The sequence below is a fragment of the Neomonachus schauinslandi genome, chromosome 8 (genome assembly GCF_002201575.2).
Source record: "Neomonachus schauinslandi chromosome 8, ASM220157v2, whole genome shotgun sequence".
Classification (NCBI taxonomy): Eukaryota; Metazoa; Chordata; class Mammalia; order Carnivora; family Phocidae; genus Neomonachus; species Neomonachus schauinslandi.
Window position 1 is genome coordinate 53,065,720 of NC_058410.1, and position 12,842 is coordinate 53,078,561.

The window sequence follows — 12,842 nt, forward strand, 5'->3', positions numbered from 1 at the left end:
GGGGGGAGGGGGGGGGGGGGGGTGGGATGGAGAAGCAAAGAGGAAGTGGCAAAGCTGATTGGGGGGGGGGTGGAGTGGAAAAGAAATTCTCGGATGTAATTGCAATCACATAAGGCAATCTGAACCGAAGGAGGGAGAGCTTCTCCTCCCGGAGGTTTTTGAAGAGGCTACTAGAAAAGAAAGACTATTGAGTTTGTTCTTCACGAGCCTTTTGGGCATTAGAAAATGAGCTTCAGAAGTTTTCCTTCATTTATTTTTCTTGAAATAAAGAGCTTATGTTTCCATCTTGAGATCTGAATACTCAAACCAAAATGCAAATAGGCAATTAACTCCCGTATATTTAGGAAAATGTATGGAAATTATTTCAGGTCAGCAGGAAGACAAAGCTTCCGGAAGAATTGGTAATGAATTCAACCTTTATCCCTTTGGTTCTCTGCAGTTCCTCCAACTGCTGGAAAATAAAACTGGTAGGTGGGGGGAAGGTGACTCCAAGTCATTTGGGGTCATGGGCTTTAGTAAAAGGAGCTTTTACTTAGCCATCTCCTGAAGTAGAATCTTCTGTCACTGGTTATTCTTCTAACAAAGAGGAGCCTCCTTTTTCTCATGGGCACGTCAGCTTCAGTCAGCTTCAGTCAGCTTCAGATTGTGTCTCTGAAGCGGGCACAGGGCGGGTCTTCCCAGCTCGGCTACCTGCGCCATTGCTGAGGTGCGGGAGATGGGTCTACAAGGCTGGAGCAGGGCAGCCTTCTATCAACAGGAAGTTGATAGAGCCAGGGAGCAAATCCAGGACCTGAGGAAACACACTGAAAACTCTCTCCTAGTTGGCCTTTCTCCTACTCCCCTGGGAGCTATGACCCAAGCATGAAAATTACCGACAGACACAGCATTTCTAGGGCCAGGAAAAATGGAAATTCGGTCCATGGAATGAGCCCAACTTGGCAATTGCCCTGTGTCCTAAAAGGGGCAGTTTTCAGGGCTCCTAACACATAGAGACATCTCGGGGCGGGAAGAAAGCTTTTGGGGTGGTTAGCTGACAATCCAGGTCCTACAACATGGCAGGCAGGTCTCATGCCCATGCCTCACAGGGACAACAGGCCCTAGCTCTTCCTCGAGTCCACCTTCCATGTATTTGGGGAAATGTGTGGGAATTATCTCAGACCAGCAGCTCCCAGACAGCTCCCCAGGCCGTGGGTTTGGTGTTCGGGAACGACTCCAAACCAGGTGCCGTCTGCTGCAAGTGCTGACTCCCTCGTGGTGATGCAAGAAAAATAAGAACCATGTGAAAATCTTCACCCAAAGGATCCTCCTTTATTTGGAAACTTCCTACTATTTTCTTTTTAAAGATTTTATTTATTTGACAGAGAGAGACAGTGAGAGATGGAACATAAGCAGGGGGAGTGGGAGAGGGGGAAGCAGTCTTCCTGCAGAGCAGGGAGCCCGACGTGGGGCTCGATCCCAGGATGCTGGGACCATGACCTGAGCTGAAGGCAGACGCTTAATGACTGAGCCACCCAGGCGCCCCTGAAACTTCCTACTGTTTTGATGTTAAAATTTATTTTATCTAAGTGTTGTACGTTGTCATGACTTGGGAATTTTAAAAAGTGTTTTATTAAATGTTGCATGTTGTCAGGATTTGGTAATTTTTAAAAATGTCCTTACTTGGCAAAATGAATTTGGCAACCTGTTAGGTCTCTCCAGTTTTATTCTGACAATTTCTGAGACCCAGAAGCCCCATTTCACCGTTAACGAAAAGGTTTTAATTGTGGGGGAGCCAGCAAGGAAACTGTACAGTTTCATTTCATTTACCAAATGGCCACTAATTTGGCAATGTTAACTATCTGAGATACAGTTAGGGAGACAGAAGTTGTTAAAAAAGAAATCCTGAGCAAGCGAAGTAAGATATTACTTGGTCTACCCTTAAAGATCTTGTATTTTACTACTAAGAAAACATTTCCAAGCCCTCCTTCAGAGTCTATTTACCTTTATCATAGGTACATTTCTTACAAGCTCAATTATAGCAATATAATGGCCTTTGATTTGAAGGGGAAGATATTTTGGGAAAGAAGAACGCACACACCTGGACACGCAATAAGCATAATAAGAATTTTTGTTATAATTAAATGGTATTTTATTAATAATATAGAATATGATCAATATTATAAAATAATAATTGTTATGTCAATAGCATCATTATGATATATTTATGCTAACAATATTGTCATAACAAAATAATCAGTGTCTGAGTCTTCGGAAGGCTCTTTTCCAGGAGATTCTGAGGATGCCTGGTTGTGCTGACTGTGTCAAGGTCTATGCCGGTTGCCATTTGTCACTTCTTGCCTGGTGCTCTCCCAAACTGCACTGCCAGTCACCTCTGTGTCAAGCACGTGTGGAAACTCTGTCTGGTCCAAGTATGGGCACACGCCTCTCCGTTTAAGACCCAGGCACAGCTAACGCAGGCTGTAATATTTAACCCCTTCTCTGGGTCTTGAGAATAATATGAGTGAATTACAGGCAGAAAAGGAAGAATTCAACTGGTAGTCAGATGTCAGCGCCCCAGAGTTCATAGGTCATGCCCCGCCCCTGCCGGGGCCCATCTGCCCACATCTCTTGGCCCAGGCCTGCAGCCACATTGCTGGGGCATGCTCACTGCTGTGAGAACATCATCTGATGGCCTTATGCCCCCTTCTCACCCAGTCGAAGGAAGCAAAAACCTCTTCACATCATTTTTTCCCTGAAGAGCCATAGGCTGACTGATATGGAAACAGCCTTCTTCATTATGGAACTGAATTTACATCTCAGTTTGAAGCATCTGCTATTGGTTTAGTTCAGAGACAACTCAAGGTCAACAGATAGATTTTCCTTATATTGAGCGACTAAAAAGACCATTAAGGTTGTTTTAAAGAGATAGAGAGAGAGAGTCTGTATCAAGGAGAAACTCTAGCTTCTGTTCTGTAGACGCAGCTGATTATAATGTCACCGAACAGTGGGATTTCCAGCTTCTGTGTCTTTATGGTTGGGAGTATGATTGAAGCAGGAAGAAAAAAGTGCTGGGTTTTAAAAATAGCTGTCTGTCCCCTCTACATAATAGTAATAGTAACAACAATAATAACAGCAATAACAGTCACGTGTAATATTCACTGAGCACTTCTGTGTTTGAGGCTCTGGGCCAAAGCACTTTGTGTATATTTTCTTATTTGATCCCTGATAGTGAGGAGAGTCAGAAAAATGTCAGGAATTAGGTATAAATGAACCAAGTTCCACAGCCTGAGTCCACTTAGTGACCTTGGCAATCTCTCTGCATTATTGTTCAGAATAGTAATTATGCTTTCCCATTTACTCTTTCCAAAAAAGAGTAAATTATGTTCTGTCTGCTCTGTTTAATGAGCTTAGAAAAGTGTAACATGTTTAGAAAGAATATCATCCCTAAGATATTAAAAACAAGTGGTTAACATGTTCTAACATGTTGGTAATTGTGTCATTCGGAACACAAATCCAGTTGCTGTAACAAAGGCCAAACAACAGCAGCTTAAAGAAGGTAGAAGCTAACTTCCCTCTCGTGTTAAAGTCCGGGAAGCATCTGAGGGTGATATGATGTCTCCATGGTGTTGGGGACTCAGGCTCCTTCTCTGTTGTTGCTCTGCTACTCTTTTTTTAAAAAGATTTATTTATTTTAGAGAGAGAGAGGGTGTGAGCCCGGGGAGGGGCAGAGGCAGAGGGAGAGAAGCAGACTCCCCACTGAGCACACAGCCTGACATAACATGGGGCTCATCCCAGGACCCTGAGATCATGACCTGAGCTGAAATCAAGAGTCAGACGTGTAACAGGACTGAGCCACCCAGGCGTCCCTGCTCTGCTACTCTTAACACCAAGTCTCTACCTCTTGCTCTAAAATGACCCTCCAGTTCCCACTACTGCACTAGTCTAGTCAGCGGATGGAGGAGAGGTAGTGGAGGCATGTCTTTCCCTTTAAGGACTCGACCCTCAAAGCTGCACACACCCCTTACACTTGGATCTCACAGTCCTGGACCTAGTCCTTGGCCACACTTAGCGCCAAAGAAGATGGAGAAATGCGATGCTGTGTGCTCAGGTGGCCAGCTAAAATTCAGGGATCCCACTAATAAAGAAAGGGAGCATGGATATTTTGGGGATTCACCAGCAGCCTCTGCTAAGTTCTTAAAGAACAGTCTTTTTTTTTTTTTTTTTTAAGATTTTATTTATTTATTTGTCAGAGAGAGACACAGCGAGAGAGGGAACACAAGCAGGGGGAGCAGAGGCAGAGGGAGAAGCAGGCTTCCCGCTGAGCAGGGAACCCGATGTGGGGCTTGATCCCAGGACCCCAGGATCATGACCTGAGCCGAAGGCAGACGCTTAACGGACTGAGCCACCCAGGCATCCTAAAGAACAGTGTTCTGTTAACTAGAAGATTCACTCTATAAAGAGAGTGATTTTCTAATATGTTTTATTCCCTCTTTTTTATTGCCAAACGTTTCTTCCCACCTCCCTTCCCCGACAAAAAAAGTATGTGTTCTTGGCATTGTGTTACAAGGAAGTCAAATTCACAAAAATCTCAATTAAGAGAATGTTCGAACTTAAGTAGAAAGGGTTTTATTTGTTCCAACACTGCTTAAAGTTCTTTCTACAATGTGTTTTCATTAGAACTGTTGAATTGGCTTCCACAATTCTTTGATTATCCAGATCTTATATTGTCTTGGAGTCATATTTATGAACGTCAAATGTAGCATGATATTGGTTGCAAGGGAAGAATAGCTATCTAATGAGCCTTCCTGCGCTGATCTTGCTGATGATGGGCATGGCATGCTCCTTGCATGGGGAAAATCATTACCCAAGCAAAACAATGCAGGGGCCATTCCCTTAGGCTGAATCGGGTACAGTACTCAGGGTAGGGACTGTCTCTCCTGTGGTTTTCTGTGACCCTCCACCCCCAACCCCAGGCTGGAGCAAGGGCCAAGGTTGAAGCTCAGTAGTGGGTGGGAGGCGGTGGTGTGCTGGCCAATGTCCCCGCCCCCACCAGCATTCTGAGTGTGACTCCAACATGAATGCTAGCTGATATTTTCAATTATGTTAAGAAGTAAAAGAAAAGTAAACGGTGAAGTTGTATATGTTGGAATTTTGCTCGTTTGTTGAGAATGTGATGAACTTCTTCACTGAATTGGGTGATAGTTTGTGAAAACCGAAAGTAGTTCAGTTTTTTGTGCTATTCATGGTGTAACAGCCGTCAACAAGGCACACTTTGAAGTTTAATTTGTGTTTTTAACATTTTCTCCATCACTTTCTTAAGTCTGTAAGTCAATAAAAGAGTAACTTCAGCCCTAATTTGTAGCACTCGATAATTTTCAAGGCATAAATATTCCCAACATGTCCAGTTTCAAAGCACCAAGACGACAGCCCCAAGCATGGCGTTGGTCAGAGATATGTGGCCCCACACCCCTGCCTCTGTACATCTCTAGGGGCGCGGTAACAAAATAATTAGAAAGTCATGAGTTTTGAGTGTCGATTACCTTTCTTTTTAACGTATTTTAAATTAATACTCTGTAAGTATACATACTTTAATGTTCAGTATTTAACCAATAACTTCCAAGTCATCCCTCATGGCCCCAGTATAAGCCAGCTCCAACCTCCCACTGCTCTGAGTACTCCTAAGCACACAATCCTGTTCCTGGATGCACCCTGTTTCCTCTCCCATCTACAGCGTGGACCCCACGCCTGCTGATGCAGAGAACTTGGCCTCCTCGCCAGTTTCTGTAAGAAACCTAATCACACCACGCATTCCTTGAAATGTGTGGTCTCTACTAAAGATTGTTGGGGTCACAGGGCATAGTGGACAGCATTCCATTAAATAATTCTCACGGGGAGATCCATTTTTCTGAATTTCACTTTATCCCGTCATGGTGTTTTGTGTTTTCCCTTTTCTTCTTCTCTCTCCTGGTACCCTGGAGTACTGGGTTCATCGTCTCCTCTCTCAGCTTCCCTCTGTCTAGGAGGAAACTAAACCAATCTTCCCTGCCCTCGGCAAAGCCAGCACCCCCCCCCCCACCCTCACCTCCGCTCTTCACCAGTCTCAGGGGTTCTCTGGGTCCAGAGGAGAATCTGAACCCAGCACAGAGATGGTGGGAGAAAGCTCCAGAATCCTCACCCTATCCCCACCCTGTTTGCACCTCTGAAAGGCATGAGAGAGCCGGCCCATTTCCCTCCCACCTTCAGGCATCCCCTCTGTCTTCATTGTCATGTAGGCAGTTTATTGTATTGGGGTAATTTTATTTTCCTAGAGAAGTTTTAGTTCAAAGAAAGCTTAGCTACCATCTCAGCTTTAACTGAGGGACATGTTGCCAAAGCAGGCCTCAAGGCCAAAGGATAGTGGCCCTTCCATCCTTTAGGTGTTTAATCTCCCCTCCAAGTGCAGGGAGAAAAAGGTATGGGTGGACCCAGAAACAGGCTGACTCCTAGGAATGGAATTAGGTTATTGGCTATGAATGTCTTGTTGTTGGAGCTGATCTGCATTTCCAACAGGCAAGTTTTTAGACTAAAGTCTGAGGTTAAACACAGTGAGGTATTCAATTTTCCCTAACTGCTCCCCACAGCATCTCCTCAGAACCCTGAGGGAGTTTTGGGTGGGGAAAGAGCATGAGTCTAAAGAAGGAATGTGCCCCCAAGAAAAGCTATGGCAGGGACATGAACAAACTATCCTCAAATAAAGGTGGGGAGGGGAAGGAGGGGAGGATGAACATGATTTTTTAAAAAATACGGCATATTAGGTTCCTAGGGCTGCTGTAACAAAGTACAAAGAACTGGGTGGCTTAGACAACAGATATTTATTGCCTCACAGTTCTGGAAGCTGGAAATCCAAGATCAAGGTCTATGCCTTGGCTCGTCGATGGTGTCCTTCCGGTGTCTTCATATCGTCTTCCCTCTATACTTGTCTGTCTCTGTCCAAATTTCTCCTTTTATAATGACATAGTCATATTGGATTAGGGCCCATCCTAATGACCTCATTTTAACTTGATTTTCAGCAAAGATCCGATTTCCAAATAAGGTCACATTCATGGGTCATGTGGGTTAAGGCTTCAACATCATTTTGGGGGACACATTTCAACCCCTATTGTCCAGTAATATAATAATCTTTGTCTTTTAACTAGGCATTTAGTCCATTTATGTTTAAAGAAATTACTGATAAATTTAGGTTTAAATATATATCTTATTTTGTGTATTCTATTTGTCCCACTCATTCTATGCTCCTTTTACCCATCTCTCCTGCCTTCTTTTGGACTTTTTTTTTAGTATTTAAATTTTTTTCTACTCACTGAAAGTTAAGCACTCTGTTTTTTATTGTATTACCATCTGGCTTGTAGCAGTATCTTTTCAGAGATCTGCACACTCCCCTACCCCAATATTAAGGCAACTTTCCTTATTGTCAGGTGTGGGTGGGGAGCAGGTGGGACAAGTTTACAACTGGCTCATCCTTCCCTGAGGTCATAGCCCTTTGGATGAGCCCTGACCTCCATACCAATTCCCAAGGCCTAGATTTCACTTATATTTCAGCCTGATAATTTTTAAAAGATTTTATTTATTTATTTGAGAGAGGGATTTTATTTATCTGTTTGAGAGAGGGGGGAGGAGCCAAGCGAGAAGGACAAGCAGACACTGTGTGGGGATGGAACCTGATGTGGGGCTCGATCCCATGACCCTGAGATCATGACCTGAGCTGAAATCAAGAGTCAGACGCTTAACTGACTGAGCCACCCAGGTGTCCCTGGTCTGATAATTCTTTATATATTGTCAGCTCCTCTCTACTTTCATTAATCTTACATTTTATCCATTATTTGTGGCTGTTTTCAACTGATCCAAAGAACCTACTTTTCTGTATTTCTAGAAATAGAATTCCAAAGAAATTTAGGCTGGCACATTTCTTCTAATCAACATTCAAAATGTGGCACTGACACTGGTTTTGTTTCAAATGCTTTAATGTTTTCAGAAGCAGTCTAATGCAGGGTATATACACATTATGGATTAGAAGAGAATTTAGAAACCAACCATCTACCCAATCCCATGGCTTTGGAAGGTGAAGCCCAGAAGCTCTGAGTGAGTTGCTCAGAGTTCCATGTGAGTTGGTGGCAGACCCAGGATTCAAACCCCAGTCCTGTCTCTGAGCCCTGTGTTCCAGCCACTGCCCTGCCGGGCATCAGTGATGTGTAGCTGATGACTGAAATCATACCAGTTCTCAGTGTCCATCTCCCGGGGGAGGAAATACGGCTTCTCTCCTTCTTGTCATGCCCTCCCCCGATTCTATCAGCAATAGTAATAAACATTTACTGAGTCCTCACTTTGCACTAGCCCTATGCTAAATGTTTACATTTAAATCTTGCCACATCCCTGTGAGGGGATATTATTATCCTCACACAGGTAAGGAAAGGCAGGCTCCAAAATCCTAAGTAATAAGAGCTCTTCATGCTGAGTGTCTGAGCTGGACTTTGAGCCCAGATCCAAACGCTAGTGTTCCAATGTATGTGCCCACTGCCATCCCGAACTTATTCTTAAATTTTGCTTTGTTGCTTCATCTCTGCTGATGTGCAGGCGGTCTCTACACATCATACTCCCTCAACCACATTCTCTGTCCTCAGATTATCAACCTCTTGCTATCAATGTATGAAACATTGTTTAGTTAGTACTTGTTTCTGCCACACTGGCATATTTCTAGAAAAATACTTCATTCTTACATCAGCTAACCCCTTCTCCATTAGCGGCCCCTGGCCACACCTCTCAGTTTGCGAAGAGACCCTCCCCTTCCCCAACTCTTTCCAGTGGGTTCTCTAGCAAATGTCTTAGAGAAGGTCTTCCCAGAAAGACAGCTGGAGCAAGAAACTCTCCAGGCCCTTATTTTGGATCTGTCAGTGGAAAAGAAAGATGAGCTGCTTCCACATTCTCCAGCCCCCTTTGGTGGAGAGGCCAGCTGGCAGGGGCCGACCCTCTACTCTTTTGCTTCACCCACCATGATACTCTACTCCAGCAAAGCACAGCCCCTTGGGCAGCTGCTGGCGACCGCACCCTGGATGAGGAGTCACCACACCCTTTTGATTGAGGTTTTGAATTTCAGGTGAAGGTGCCAACTTGCCAGCATCTGTGCAAGGCTGTTGGCTTTGAAGGCCAAGGATTAGCACCAGTATATGTCAGAGCATGGTGTCCCGGGCACCTAATCTCTCTCTAGTCTTATGCTTCCAAGAAAGAAGCTTTGTCTCCCTTCTTCCTTTCCATTTTACCCAGTTTATTCTGCCAGATCCTGTTTTTTTTTTTTTTAAGATTTTATTTATTTTTTGACAGAGAGAGACACAGCGAGAGAGGGAACACAAGCAGGGGGAGTGGGAGAGGAAGAAGCAGGCTTCCTGCCAAGCAGGGAGCCCGATGCAGGGCTCGATCCCAGCACCCTGGGATCACGACCTGAGCAGAAGGCAGATGCTTAATGACTGAGCCACCCAGGCGCCCCTGCCAGACCTTGTTTTTAATACTTTAAAAATAAATTATATTTTAGAATAGGTTTAGATTTACAGGAGAGTTGCAAAAGTAAAACAGAGAATTCTCATATACCCCATACCTACTTTCTTCTATCGTTAACATTTTATATTACTAGGACACATCTGTCTCAATTAGTGAACCAATAATAACACATCATTATTTAATCATGTCCATATTTTATTCAGATTCATTAGTTTTTCCCTATTCTGTTCCAGGATCCAGCCAGAATATTAACATTTAGTCATCTCGTCTCCTTAGGCTCCTCTGGGCTGTGAAAGTTTCTCAGAGTTCCCTTGTTTTTGATGACATTGGCAGTTTTGAGGAGTATGGGTCAAGTGTTTGGTAAAATGTTTATAACATGGGTTTGTCTGATGTTTTTCTAATGATTAGACTGGGGTTATGGGTTTTGGGGAAGAAGATTTCAGAGGTAAGGTGTCATTTCCGTCATGCCATGTCAAGGGTGCATACTATCAACGTGGCTTATCACTGTGGATGGTGACCTTGATCACCTGCCTGAAGTGGTGTTTGATGGGTTTCTCCACTGCAAAGTTACTTTACCCACATTTCCCTGTCCTTCTGGAAGGAAGTCACTATGTGGAGCTCACACTTAAGGAGTGGGAAATTAAGCTCCACAATAAACTATTTGGAATATTTATGCATAAGAGTTTTGTCTGTTCTCCTCCATGTATTTATTTAGTCAATCATTCATTTATGTCAGTATGGAGTCATGGATATTTATTGTATACTTTGAATCATAATCATATTGCTCCAGATTTGGACATTGGAAGCTCTTTCAGTTGACTCCTGTGTTCCTATGACCTACCCTCATCATTGTGTGTGTGTGTGTGTGTGTGTTTAGTACTCTCTTACTTTCTGGGACAAGACGCCCCAGGCTCATCTTGTATATTTCCTGCCCTTGTCCTTGAATCAGCCATTTCTCCAAGGAGCCCTTGTTCCTTTTATTGAAGAATGGTATTAGAAACCAAGATAGGAGTGTTCTTTTTTTTTTTTTTTAAAGATTTTATTTATTTGACACACAGAGAGAGAGACAGTGAGAGAGGGAACACAAGCAGGGGGAGTGGGAGAGGGAGAAGCAGGTTTCCCGCCGAGCAGGGAGCCCGATGCGGGACTCGATCCCAGGACCCTGGGATCATGACCTGAGCCGAAGGCAGATGCTTAATGACTGAGCCACCCAGGCGCCCCAAGATAGGAGTGTTCTGTTTTATTTTGTCCATTTAAAAATCAAAACACAACAAAAAAGCAATTTGAAAAACCCCAGCAATTTTGTTTTGTTTTATTTTGTCCATTTAAAAAACAAAATGCAACGACAACCAAAAAAACCAGCAATGGCAAAGACAAATGTCCTGCCAGAGAATAGCATCCCTGTATGTTGGGGGATACCGGGAGCCCCTCAATTCCACATGTAGGAGAGGCCCTGACAGAGGGGACCCGCATCACACCATAGGACATTCCTAGCCACTGGGCTCATTTCTATTTTAGGAGCCCTCTAAAACATATGTGACTCCCTTTCCTGGGCCAGGTTTTTTTCCTTTATATTAGGCAATGAGATGAAAATTTCAGCATGCTAGGTCAAAGGTATGCCTACTGATGATCTCTTCTCTTACCAAGAAGAATTTTTAAAAAGTCATATACCACCCACAGTTGCATGAGATTTCTTCTTTGTTCAAAAGTCCCAGCGGTTGTTTTAGGGGTTGGATGAACGCTGAAGTTTTGCCCTGCAACCAGCTGACTTATTCTAATTCCTTCAGTTGCTTTATCTGAGCAGAAACGATGGGCAGAGGTAACAGCCAACTATAATTGTATTAATTGTATTACTTCCTTGGAGGTGGGTTCAACGAACAGATCCTTTTCTAATAAATATTAAAATAGTGAGCAAGCATTAGATGTTAGGGTTGTTACTACGCTTATATGAACAGGAAACAGTGACCAGCAATCTAAGTCTTAGCTGCCATCCCTATCCTCACCATCATCACTGCTGTCACGTCACCATCCTTCTAGGGAAGGGTTGCGAGGATCTTTGTGTGATTAACTTAAAGACCACAGAGGGAAAAATGATGACTTGCCAAATCTTGCTTTTTCCCCACCAACATCATTATCTGCATGTTGGTTGGAGGGCTTTAAGCCTGTAATGGAGGACTTAGCCAAGGCCTTCTAGAGCCTGCTGCCCACAGTCTTTGGGGACTGCCACTACCAACTTCTCCACTGCAAGCCATGCAGGGCAGCATATCATTCCTAGAAGGACAGTCAGAGGGACCAGCGCAACCTGGAGGACAGGCAAGGTAACTATAGCTCTTGTCACACTTGGTGGGTGAGGGAACCATGCCAAAGTCATGGTGACTGAGTCACAGCAGGTTTCTTGTCCCCTCCTTCCCACCACTGAGGTTTCTTTGAGATTCTTTTTATAGTATTTAGCAGAGCATAGCTACATGGTGCGCCCTTTAATTTTTCAAATGCTAAACACAGAATAAGATGAAATCTCTGTTAACTGTAGCTTCTGACTAACATTTGGTCTCTTGCCGGAGCCCCAGAATCTGCACCCATACAGCCCTGTGCAACCCGGGTGCTCACTTTGGACTGATCTCACTTTACGTTCATTTCAGTGAATTTAAATTCATTTCCCCACATCGTCACTCAGCAGCCACACCCTATTCCCCACTTGTCCCGCCTCCTACATCCTCACACTCAGGCTTCCAGCATCACTGAGAAATTAGAAGCCAGGATTTGTAAGTTCCCATCTCCACATCCATACCCCCCCCCCCCCCCCCGCCAAATCCAGGCCATTATACTCTGCTTTGCAATAAAATGGATGAAAGGTCCCTGTTTCTTTCTGCAGCCTTGACACAGCCCTCCCACCCACCCGCCTCCATTCACTAAATCTCACCCCCCTCACCTACTCAAAGTCCTGACGCCACTAGGTCTCCAAGCACTCCCCGGGATCATCCTTCTTTCCCTCTCAGCTGGATTATTTCCATCAACATTCAAGCATGTCTCTCCCATCTCAAAACAAAACACAAAACACAAAAACCAAAACATATCTATCTATCTATCTATACTAAAAGATTTTTTTAATGTTTTAATTGTGGTAAAAGACACGTGGCATAAAATGTACCATCATACCCATTTCTAAGTGTATGGCTCAGGACTAAGTATATTCACATTGTTGTGCATTAGATCTCCAGAACTTCACCTTGCAAAACAGAAACTCTGTCCCCAGCTCCCCATTCCCTCCCTGGAAAACACTGTTCTACTTTCTTTTTCAATGAACTTGATTCTTCTAGGTACCTTAAATTAGTGGA

General features: G+C 43.9%; 1 protein-coding gene across 1 annotated transcript in view; it reads left to right on the forward strand.

Annotated features, from left to right (window-relative positions):
- Positions 1-12,842, forward strand: part of SCML4 (Scm polycomb group protein like 4) — a 53,928-nt gene that overhangs the window by 895 nt on the left and 40,191 nt on the right. The window lies entirely within an intron of this gene.